This window comes from Triticum urartu, chromosome 6A, assembly GCF_056163025.1.
Source record: "Triticum urartu cultivar PI428250 chromosome 6A, HENAU_Tu73, whole genome shotgun sequence".
NCBI lineage: Eukaryota > Viridiplantae > Streptophyta > Magnoliopsida > Poales > Poaceae > Triticum > Triticum urartu.
This window is the reverse complement of record NC_141878.1, coordinates 498,746,521-498,759,546: the sequence shown is the minus strand read 5'-3', so window position 1 is coordinate 498,759,546 and position 13,026 is coordinate 498,746,521. Positions and strand designations below refer to the sequence as shown.

General features: G+C 41.4%; 1 long non-coding RNA gene across 1 annotated transcript; it reads left to right on the top strand.

Moving 5' to 3' along the window:
- The first annotated feature begins 1,140 nt into the window (after nucleotides 1–1,140).
- Nucleotides 1,141–2,278, top strand: LOC147965879 (uncharacterized). Its single transcript, XR_015607566.1, has 3 exons — nucleotides 1,141–1,200; nucleotides 1,286–1,406; nucleotides 2,018–2,278. It is a non-coding gene; the product is annotated as an uncharacterized LOC147965879 (long non-coding RNA).
- Nucleotides 2,279–13,026: the final 10,748 nt, after the last annotated feature.

Sequence of the window (13,026 nt, the reverse complement as noted above, 5' to 3'; positions counted from 1 at the left end):
CTAGGTATTGGATACCGACGATCGAATCTCGGGCAAGTAACATACCGATGACAAAGGGAACAACGTATGTTGTTATGCGGTCTGACCGATAAAGATCTTCGTAGAATATGTAGGAGCCAATATGGGCATCCAGGTCCCGCTATTGGTTATTGACCGAAGACGTGTCTCGGTCATGTCTACATTGTTCTCGAACCCGTAGGGTCCGCACGCTTAAGGTTACGATGACAGTTATATTATGAGTTTATGCATTTTGATGTACCGAAGGTTGTTCGGAGTCCCGGATGTGATCACGGACATGACGAGGAGTCTCGAAATGGTCGAGACGTAAAGATTGATATATTGGAAGCCTATGTTTGGATATCGGAAGTGTTCCGGGTGAAATCGGGATTTTACTGGAGTACCGGGAAGGTTACCGGAACCCCCCGGGAGCTAAATGGGCCATGATGGGCCTTAGTGGAAAAGAGAAGAGGCAGCCCTACATGGGCTGCGCGTCTCCCCCTTCCCCTAGTCCTATTAGGACTAGGAGAGGTGGCCGGCCCCCTCTCTCTCTTTTCCCCCTCCGCGAATCCTATTCCAACTAGGATTGGGGGGGGGGAATCCTACTCCCAGAGGGAGTAGGACTCTCCTGGCGTGCCAAGCTTGGCCGGCCAGCCTCCCCCCCTCTAGTCCTTTATATACTGAGGCAGAGGCACCCCAGAAACACACAAGTTGATCCACGTGATCTATTCCTTAGCCGTGTGCGGTGCCCCCAGCCACCATATTCCTCGATAATACTGTAGCGGAGTTTAGGCGAAGCCCTGCTGCTGTAGTGCATCAAGATCGTCACCATGCCGTCGTGCTAACGGAACTCTTCCCCGACACTTTGCTGGATCGGAGTTCGGGGATCGTCATCGAGATGAACGTGTGCTCGAACTCGGAGGTGCCGTAGTTTCGGTACTTGATCGGTTGGATTGTGAAGACGTACGACTACTTCCTCTACGTCGTGTCAGCGCTTCCGCAGTCGGTCTGCGTTGGGTACGTAGAAAACACTCTCCCCTCTCGTTGCTATGCATCACATGATCTTGCGTGTGCGTAGGAATTTTTTTGAAATTACTACGAAACCCAACAGATGTGTACGTGATGTAGAACTATTCTGTGATTCATTGGTCGTCCTTACTCCGCAAAGGAAAAGAAGTGCTCAACGTGGCAGGCCCAAATCAGGTGATCTACCACAGAGCGATGTGATAGTCCTCTATCGTCGGAAATTTGGTCAATCTCTGATCCACTGTGCAACCACACTGTGCAGGATATGCAGGGAGGTCGGCCCTTGTCCAGGGGAAGATCAGCACCATGACGGTGAAAGACAACCTCGGCAGTGCCTTCTAGCAAGATTTCAATCATAATCTGTGCATACTTGTTTATGATATGTGTGTGCCTCCATCAATCCTCTTTGGCATCATAGGATTCAAGATACCAAGACTAGCAGTTCTCGTCTTACTTATGTTTTGTGATCTCAGCTTATCTAATAAAACTGGCAATTATAGGATACAAGATACCATAACTACATAACTGGGGTCATTTGCGTTACTGTAGTTGTGCCGTCTGGCTAGTGGGCTAATATGGGAGCCACAGCATGGAGTCCTTCTCCATTGTAGATCCATTATATTTGCATGCTGCTATATTATGTCAAGTTGAGTGAAGCAAACATATCCTGGTGTGTGTGTGTGTGTGTTAACATCTCCTAATGCTCCTACCAGCTTTCTGACTTCGGCAAATGATTTGACTCCTCTCACCTGGCCTAGGAGCAACACCACTGCTGATGAGAGCAGATCCTTTCCCTCAATAGATTAGCATCATTCCATTCTTACTGTGTAGTAGAATTGGTAGTGATAGAGTGGGTGAATCTATGTGATGTAGAGATACACTAAGATAATGCAAAAATATATATTAGTTCCGCTAATGCTTACCAGTGAATTCAAGTCTCCTTATTTGAAGGTCCAACACTTGTGCATACTGATTTGTGTGCTTTCTGGTTTAGGGAGGAGCTGCATGCTCTGTACCAGCTCATCCTTGTCCTGCTCGAGGAGCAGGAGGAGGAGGGGTGCATCTAGCCAGCCACAAAGGGCCTGCTCTGTACGACCACGTCATCGGCCTGCTGCAACATCGAGTTCAATATGTCAGGTGACCCTTCCTATCCTGATGATGTCTAGTAGATAGTTTGATGTATACCTGCTGCTGATTGATGCTCTTGTGGTTAGCATTATACTCCTGGAATCATATTCTACTATATCTAGTGTTCTTGTGGTTCTCGAAGATGCATCACAAACATCTATTGTTCTGATATAAAATTGGTCTCTAAAATATGTTTCTAAAATTGGTCTCTAAAATATTATACTATACATGTTGTTGATTGATGCTCTTGTGGTCTCTTGAAGTTGGCTGAATCTGTTGCTTTATCATATATTTGATCCAACCAGAATCTGTTCTTGAAGTAATCAAATATTATACCCACTAGATAATTGGTCTCTAACCAGAATCTGTTGTTGTTATTGTGTCATCTGCTGATTACTTCTTCTATTAATCGCCTAGTGCTCTTGTTAGTGAGATTCATCTAGTATTTTCTTTGCAAAGCACGGAATGGTTTTGAGTAGTTGATCATTGCTTGATGGAACCTTCATGTCGTTAGCTTGCACTACAGTAACCAGATGCAATCCATTTTTATTAAATGCATTCTGGCTAGGATTTTGTCATGGCTGTTCTGTTTCCTATAGATCTAGATCTGGTCACTACTGAAATTTCATTCTAGGACTTCATCATGTGATTATTAGTTATTTTTAACCAATGCTATTCCTAGCATGTGTACACTCTAATCTCTAATGATGTTTGTCTTTGTGTTCAGGAGTTCGAGGTCTACAAAATTTGAAGATCGAAACCATATAGCTCTACTCAGCAAAGAGCCGTCTCTTCTGTTTGATTGTAATAGAATGTAAATATTGCAATATTGTAATAGTAGGCATATCTGGGTTGTAATAACTATGTACAGATTGTAGTAGACTTAGTGTTATTTGACGTACTACATCTGTACTGTTCCGTTTGAAATAATGATTATGTATGTGATTTGAAAACGTCTAGAATGGAAACCTAACTTGTGGGATCCACTTATGAAAATAATCTGAGCATTATTGAATTTTCTGTCAAGTGGGCCCAATGTGTGAGAAGATGACAAGTGGGACCAGCTCCAAAATATAATGGCCCAAACAATGTTAAAAGACCCGACCCAGAAATAAATAAAAGGCTGAAATGGGCTTGGCCCGTGTAACTTACAGAAAAAAATACATTAAAAGGCCGAATTGTTGGGCTAGGCCCATGTAGAAAACCGAATTGGACCGGGCTGAATCTTGTGCCACATCAGCTTGCCACGCTGGATGCCTACGTGGCCTGGGGAGGTTGCTAGTGACCAAAACGCCACAGTAGGAATATTTTGGTCGTAAACGTCCATGACCTTCTCACAGAGAAGGTCGCTATAGTCAGTTTACGACTGCCAGCTTTTGACCTTCTGTTTTTGGTCACAAAAAGGTCGTAAATGGAAATTTGTGACCTTTTAGTGACCAATAGTGGTGGTCCCAAGTTGACATATTTCTTGTAGTCCTTAGCAAGCATTTTACAGAAAGCACCATGAATAAAATGTGAACCACCATCAGTCATTAAATATCTAGGGACTCCAAACCTTGGAAAAATAACTTCTTTAAGCATCTTAATAGAAGTGTTATGATCAGCACTACTAGTTGGAATAGCTTCTACCCACTTAGTAACGTAATCAATAGCAACTAAAATATGTGTATACCCATTAGAGGAAGGAAAAGGCCCCATATAATCAAAGCCCCAAACATTAAATGGTTCAATAACAAGTGAATAGTTCATAGGCATTTCCTGACGTCTACTAATATTACCAATTATTTGACATTGATCACAAGACAAGACAAACTTACGAGCATCCTTAAAGAGAGTGGGCCAATAGAAACCATATTGCACTACCTTATGCGCAGTTCTATCTCCAGCGTGGTGTCCTCCGTAAGACTCAGAGTGGCACTTGCGTAGGATCTGTTCCTGTTCATGCTCAGGTACAAAACGTCTAATAACACCATCTACTCCTTTTTTATAAAGGTGTGGGTCATCCCAAAAGTAATGTCTTAAATCATAGAATTTTTTTCTTTTGCTGGTATGTGAAACTAGGTGGTATAAATTTAGCAACAATGTAATTAGCATAATCAAATACCATGGAGTACTAGGAGAAGCATTTATGACATTTAATTGTTCATCAGGAAAGCTATCATCAATAGGCAGTGGGTCATCAAGAACATTTTCTAACCAAGACAAGTTGTCTGCAATGGGGTTCTCAGCTCCCTTCCTGTCAATAATATGCAAATCAAATTCTTGTAGCAAGAGAACCCATCTAATGAGTCTAGGTTTAGCATATTTCTTTTCCATAAAATATTTAATAGCAGCATGATCAGTGTGAACATTTACTTTGGAATCAACAATATATGGTCTGAACTTATCACATGCAAATACAACTGCTAAAAATTCTTTTCAGTGGTAGCATAATTTCTCTAGGCACTGTCTAGAGTCTTACTAGCATACTGAATAACATATAATTTCTTATCAAATCTTTGTCCTAGAACAGCACCAACAGCATAATACTAGCATCACACATAATTTCAAAGGGTAAATTCCAATTAGGTGGCTGAACAACAGGTGCAGAAATCAAGGCTTTCTTAAGTATTTCAAATGCTTCTACACAATCATCATCAAAAACAAAAGGAACATCTTTTTGTAAGATATTAGTGAGAGGCCTAGAAGTTTTAGAGAAGTCTTTAATAAACCTCCTATAGAAACCAGCATGACCAAGAAAACTTCTTATACCTTTGATATTTTTAGGACACGACATCTTTTCAATGGCGTCTACTTTAGCTTTATCAACTTCAATACCTCTTTCAGAAATTTTATGCCCCAAGACAATACTTTCATTAACCATAAATGGCACTTCCCCCAATTCAAGACAAGATTAGTTTCTTCACATCTCTGCAAAACTCGATCAAGGTTCCTTAAGCAATCATCAAAAGAAGTTTCATAAACAGACAAATCATCCATGAAAACCTCAACAATCTTTTCACAAAAGTCAGAGAATATAGCATTCATACATCTTTGAAAGGTAGCAGGTGCATTGCATAAACCAAAAGGCATACGTCTATAAGCAAAGGTACCGAAAGGGCAAGTAAAAGTGGTTTTCTCTTGATCCTCTTTTGACACAGGTATTTGAGAGAAACCTGAATAACCATCTAGAAATCAAAAATGTGTATGTTTGGATAATCTTTCTAGAATTTGATCAATAAAAGGTTGAGGGTAATGATCTTTTCTAGTAGCTTTATTTAATTTGCAGAAATCAATTACCATTCTATAACTTGTAACAATTCTTTGAGGAATCAATTCATTCTTATCATTAGGAACAACAGCAATATCTCCATTTGTAGGGACACAATGAACAGGACTTACCCATTGACTATCAGCACTAGGATAAATTATACCTACCTCCAGAAGCTTTAGTATTTCATTTCTTACCACTTCTTTCATCTTCGGATTTAACTGTCGTTGACGATCAACAACTAGTTTAGCATCTTTCTCCAGTTTAATTTTGTGCTGACATAGAGTGGGACTAATGCCCTTAAGATCATCAAGAGTATATCCAATAGCGGCAGGGTGCTTCTTCAGAGTTTTGAATAATTTCTTTTCTTCGTGCTCTGAAAGGTTAGCACTAATAATAATAGGTTATATCTTCTTCTCATCAAGATAAGCATATTTCAGAGTATCAGGTAATGGTTTAAGCTCAAACAAGGGATCACCCTTAGGTGGAGAAGGATCTCCAAGGATTTCAAAAGGCAAATTGTTTTTCAAAATAGGTCCCTGATTAAAGAATACTTCATCTATTTATCTTCTTTCATTCATAAACATATCATTTCCATGGTCTAACAAATATCGTTCTAAAGGATTAGCAGGAGGTACGGCAATAGAAGCAAGAACAATAGTTTCATCTTTACTAGGCAATTCTTTATCATGGGGTTGTCTACGAAATTTAGAGAAATTAAAATCATGAGACATATCCCATAAACCAATAGTAACAATATCTTTCTCGCAGTCTATCTTAGCATTAACAGTATTCAAGAAGGGTCTACCAAATATAATGGGACAAAAATTATCTTGTGGGGAACCAAGAACAAGAAAATCAGTAGGATATTTAATTTTCCCACACAAGACTTTTTTGGGAACATCAGTACAGACACAAGCGCTCATATTCATGCACATACATTCACCCCTATGAATGCACACACGCACACCCTACCCCTATGAGTACCTCCAAAAGACTGAGCCGGCATATCATCTTGAAATTTACGAAGTCACCTTAGGCACCACGTCGTCGACGGGAACGTCTCCTCCCACTGAATGCGCATCGCCGGAAATCCTGAAATAAATCCAGGAATGAATGTGAGCACCAGGATTTGAACCCTGGTGGGCTGGGGATACCACAGTCCCTCTAACCATCCAACCACAGGTTGGTCTGCACTCCAATTTTAATAGAAACAACAGGCATGCCAACAACAAGTCTATGTTTATCTTTCATATCAGGTTTAGCAATTCTAGCTGCTTCATCACAGAAATAAATAGCATGCCCATCAATATTATCGACCAAGAGATCTTTAACCATAGCAATACTAGGTTCAACTTTAATTTTCTCAGAGAGTGTAGGTGTTTTAGCATAACTCTTATGAACCACACTTGAAGCTTTAGCATGATCCTTTATTCTAACAGGAAAAGGTGGTTTCTCAATACAAGCTGTAGGAACAATAGGATCAACCTTATAAGTAATAGTTTCTTCTTCAACTTTAACAGGTTCAACAACTTTAGCTTCAATGGGAGGATTATATTTAAACCACTTATCCTTAGGGAGATCAACATGAGTAGCAAAAGATTCACAAAAAGAAGCTACTATCTCAGAGTCAAGTCCATATTTAATGCTAAAATCACGAAAAGCATCGGTATCCATAAAAGATTTAACACAATCAAACTTAAGGTTTATAACTGACTCCTTGCCTTCATTGAGATCCCAATCTTCAGAGTTGCGTTTAATTATTTCCAATAAATCCCATTTGAATTCAATATCCTTCTTCATATAGGAACCGATACAAGAAGTATCAAGCATGGATCGATCATTATGAGAAAGCCGAGCATAATTTTTTTGAATAATAATTTCTCTTGAGAGCTCATGATTGAGGCATGAATATAACATTGACTTAAGCCTCCCCCAAGCTTGAGCGATACTTTCTCCTTCACGAGACCAAACATTATATATATATAACTCCGATCACGATGAACCGGATGCATAGGATAAAACTTCTGATGAAATTCCAATTTCGATCGGTTGTAGTTCCATGATCCAATATCATCCAATAGCCTATATCATGTCAATGCCTTTCCCTTCAAATATAAAGGGAATACCTTCTTATTGACAACATCCTCAGGCATACCTGCAAGCTTAAATAATCCACAAACTTCATCCACATAGATTAGGTGCATATCGGGATGTAATGTTCCATCTCCTGCATAAGGATTAGCTAGCAGTTTCTCTATCATACCCAAAGGAATTTCATAATAAATATTTTTAGTAGGTGTAGTATGTTGAGGAGAAACTAATTGTGGTTCCGGTCGAGGTGAAGATACCCCGAACAAACCCCTCAATGAATTATTTTCCATAGTAACAAGTGACAGTAAATTTCAGCACACTATATAAATGTTTCCTTACCAAATTCCACTTACCACAGGCGCTTCACTCCCCGGAAAGGGCGCTAGAAAAGAGTCTTGATGACCCACAAGTATAGGGTATCTATCGTAGTCCCTTCGATAAGTAAGAGTGTCAAACCCAACGAGGAGCAGAAGGAAATGACAAACGGTTTTCAGCAAGGTATTCTCTGCAAGCACTGAAATTATCGGTAACATGTAGCTTTATGATAGGGTAAATTGTAATGGGTAACAAGTAAATATATAAACTAAGGTGCAACAAGGTGGCTCAATCCTTTTTATAGCAAAGGACAAGCCTGGACAAACTCTTATATAAAGCAAAGCGCTCCCGAGGACACATGGGAATTGTTGTCAAGCTAGTTTTCATCATGCTCGTATGATTCACGTTCGTTACTTTGATAATTTGATATGTGAGTGGACCAGTGCTTGGGTGCTGCCCTTCCTTGGACAAGCCTCGCACTTATGATTAACCCCTCTCGCAAGCATCCACAACTACGAAAGAAGTATTAAGGTAAACCTAACCATAGTGTCGTGGAATTGTCACGGCAGATGTCCTAGCGTGAGGACTTAGTCGTGAGGCCAACGCATCTATGTGGTAGCTTGAGAGGGGTTGAGCGGATCGAGTGACGCAACACAAGACAGGGATTTAGACAGCTTCGGGCCCCGGGAAATATCATCCGGTAACAACCCTACATGTTGTTTGAGGCTAGGTCCTATTATCATCACGAGGGAGTCGCCGTAAACCGGCTCTCCTCTTTGTGTCTAGCCCTAAGATTGTTTCTTCTTGCTTGTCCCTCTTTGGGGAGCCCTACCCCTCCTTATATAAGTTGAAGGGGCGGGTTACATGTGGAGTCCTATTAGGATTAGGACTAGTCTATCTCTAATACAAACCGGATACAAGTCCGAGTCTTCAACACCTTGTAAGATAATATTCTTCATGCCTTTCCTCTTAAACCGGTCCACCATAAACCGGCCTTCCATAAACCACCCGTTGGGCCACCGGGTCTTGTCGCTCCTCTGACCCGCCTGCCGGATTACCAATCAATCATAAACCGCCAGGTCCAAGCGGGTCGCCAGTGAATCGCCAAGCTCTAGCCGGGTCATACATCCGGCGGTTTATACCGCGGGGTATATCCCCGACATTAGCCCCTAGTTTAATTTGGATTTATCCATGTTAAACTGATGTGCAACATAAACACAAGAACAAATTTGGCGGGTTGTGCTCCGGTTTGAATATTCTTATAAACCGGCACTTGATCATCCTTAAAGTCCTTGTCATTTCTTCCTTCTTAAAAATCCGAGTCAATAGACCAGCTTCACAATCAATTTGCTTGCAGAAGATATTTTGTAAATAAAGAATCCATTTGAATCGGCCTTTAATCTGATTTGACAAAAATATTAGTCCTCAAATATTCAACTGATATCAGCCGGTTTGAAAATGTAGAACTTGCTGGTTTATCATTGCCAAAATTGCCGATTTATAAAAACTGATGATCCCGGGTCATGACCGCTTATAGACGTCGGGTTATGATTGTTGCCAATACCGGGTCACCCAATTAATCTTCCTGATTTGCCCAAAACTAAGAATTTGAAGATGTTCCTCCTTTATATGCATATTACCTGTAGCCCCCAAGTCTTAAGAGGAGAACATAATGATAGCTTAAGACTTGTTTCAGTATAAATATTGCAACCTTGAAGAAATCCAGATTGTTCATCTCAGTCACTAGTCACAACTGTATATTCCACATATGTAGCCCCCAAGTGCCGGGTTGTTATGCTTGCAGCAACCTGGGACTTGTAATTGCTTTATACTCATAAAAACTTCAACCAATGTAGCCCCCAAGGGCCGGGTCATTATGCAATAATGAGCAGGGACTTTGTAAATAGAATCATGTAAACTTTGAACAGCAACGTGTAGCCCTGAAGGGCCGGCTCAGTAAGATAATATTGAGCTGGGACTTTGATATATTCTTCAATGAAAATAACGTCATATGATGTAACCCCCATCATGGGGCTTGAACCCACGTCCACAAGGTTAAGAGCTTTGTGCTTTACCAACTGAGCAGTGAACCCTTCAATATAATGGAATAAAACTTGTGTACCTTGAATTGTTGACAGGAGCAATTGGTATCCCCCAAGGGCCGGCTCATTACAATGTGATGAGTCGGGTCTTCAATAAGGTGAGCAAAAAATGACTTTGCATTAGCCCCCAAGTGTCATGGTGCATGCTTGCAGCGACATGAGACTTGTGTATTTGATGTAATTTCAACTGAAATAATGTAGCCCCTAAGTGCCGGATCGTAAGCCTGCAGCAACTCGGGACTATTCCTTCAATTGTAGAATAAATCATATCTATTGATAATATGATAGCCATTGCGCTAAAGCGACTTTGAAAACCTTAATCATAATACTGGTTATTGATAACCATAAAAAAAATCTAGCCATGTTGGCTATTTGAATAATATACACAATGATTTATAAGCGCATAATTCCAATGGCGCAATCCAAATATATACTGGCGACTTATAGTCCAAAGCCAGGACAGGTCAATAAACACCGGCGATTTGTAATTGTGCTTTATTCAACCTGTTTCTGCATACAACAAGTTTAAAGTGTCCTGGTGGTTTACCGCCGGACGGGTCATAATGCCCAACATATAACCCGGATTTATAACCAAGGCCGCACTTAAGAATAATCAAATATGAAATAGATCATACCTGTGACATTGAATCACATCGTTGGTTTACCAACTTTTTTTAGTTAGGGTGATAACCCAAATCTTGAGTATGATAACTCCCGTCATATTTTGCCGGTTTGTAATAAAACCATGTCGGGCTGTAATAAACACCGGATAATCATCCTGGCAACTTATAGTCAACGCCAGACCGGGCTAAGAAAACTCCGGTTTATAATTGAGTTTGTATGTACTAACAACTGATAGTTGAAAGCTTGTGCCGGGTTAAGAAACACCGGACTGATGAAATGACTTATAGTCTGGCCGGGTCAATGGACGCCGGTTTACCTTAAAACCTTATCAAAGGAGAAGAAACTTTGACAAAAAGCAAATGAAAAAACTTGTAGTCGAGGCTTTTCAAGGGCTGCCAGGCCCAAACTCGAGGCTTTTCGTGGGCTGCCAGGCCGCTGAGTTAAACCATTTGACAAAGCCTTTTAAGATGGGCCTCCAACTAACCAATCGTCGTTTTAACTTTGACAAGTTCAGGGTCTGTATAAGAGTAACTTGTCAAACATTCGGCGGGTCATGCCAGGATTACCTGGATAGGAGTGGCTTACTTGATGAAGGCAGGTTAACCCGGGGTTTTAGGTGAATACACCAGGCTTCCAAGCCGTGGGTCGATACCCAATTACAAGGGTCCTTTCAAACTCTTTATTACTTTACACAAAGAGCCCCCAAGTAACTTTGTGAGTTGTGCTCAATGGGTGCCTATGTTTGAGTTGTGCGTAGCAACAAGACTCTCTTTGGCCCCTTGGGTGTGAAGCTCCCAAGCTTTGTTGTGGCGTGATAGCCGGATTAATGGACAGGATTCCGCTTTGCAAGCAGAAGCCCCCATGTGATATATTTCTGAGCTATGCTCGCTGGTGCCTATGTTTGAGTTGTGGTGTGTGACAAACTCTCTTTGGCCCCTGATGATAATATTGTCGTGATAGCCGCATCAAGAGGGTAGTAACGCCATGTTCTCTTTGGTGAATACACCTATGTTTGAACAGGAAGCCCCCAAGTAATCATATGAAGATGAGCCCATAAGGCAGGACACCCATGTTTGAACCGTGCATCATGGCAGCAAGTTCTCTTTGGCAACCTTTAATTTTTCTGAGAAATAGAATCTTGCGAGAGATTAATTCTTTTTGAACCGAAACTTTAAACCGGATTTGAAAGCTTCAAAACTTTGTGGGAGACCGATTGTCCTTGAACCGGATGTTTGAACCGGATTTGAGAGCTTAAAAGCTTTGTAGAGACAAATTTACCTTGAGCCGGATGTTTGAACCGGATTTGAGTGCTTCAAAGCTTTGTGGGAGAGAGATGTGTCTTGAACCAGATTTTAAACCAGAATCTTTATTTTGAACCAAAAATTTTCTGATGGCCTTTAAACTGGCAATATTTACTGAGCCATGGCATCATAACCCCTGAGTCTCAAGGCGACTTGAGGAGTTGGCTTGACATTCTTCATAATTAACCATGATATAGACCGGTTTGAATCCTGCATGGGACAACTTGCAAACCGGAGTAATTGCTCCTTTAAAGAAAGCAATATATAATATAAAAAATATGCTGGGTGGATTTCACCTGATACATCATGCCAGTAGTTATCCACCGCGGAGTTGATGATTACCACGGTGAAGCTGAAAACAATCGCGGCCGAGTCGACCGCGGGTGCTGACAGATTTTTCGGCCATGGCGTTTTAAACCGGTGTGGACGGGGGAGTCGGTCGCGGCATTGTAAACCGGTGCGGTCGTGAGAGACGGCCACGGCGCTGTAAGCGGTTGCGGTTGTTCGTTGAATAACGACGACCACCTGGGCCAAAAGATGTTGGCGTACCTCCATCTCCGCGGTATAATATCACCTTTTGTCATAAATAATTGCCCTGCATAAACAATATTGCAGACGAAGGTAAAGATAAACTCGTTCTTTGACAAAAACAACATGTGCTAATAAATCAAACTTGGATGGTATCACCTGATTTATTTGGACGACGGATGATCCGTTCATCGCGACAGAGGTGGCTCAGGCAGACCAGCGGCTCAATATAGCTTCGGCGGCTCAGGCAGACCGGCAACTTAATATAACCCCGGCGGCTCAAGCGGCAAGGGCGGCTCAGCGCGGCTCCGGCGGGTTGATGTAGATTAAGCTGCACAGGTGGCGGCTTGCGCACACCCGTTCAATAACAAGCAGATGCGGATGCCGACGCATGACAACGCTTAACGCATACTTATCAGCACAGCATGGCACCATCTTTATAATAAATGATTGTCCTGCACATAAAAATATACAGACCAAAAGTAATTGTTCTCTGATAAAAACAATATGTGTTAAATAAATAGACTCAGATGGATATCACCTGATGTTTGTGAACGATAGATGATAGTAATACTCCATATGGTTGGGCGAGTTAATTGCGGGCGCGGTAAACCGCGCAGACGGCGAGTTAATCGTGGGTGCGGTCCCAGCAAGTGTATGT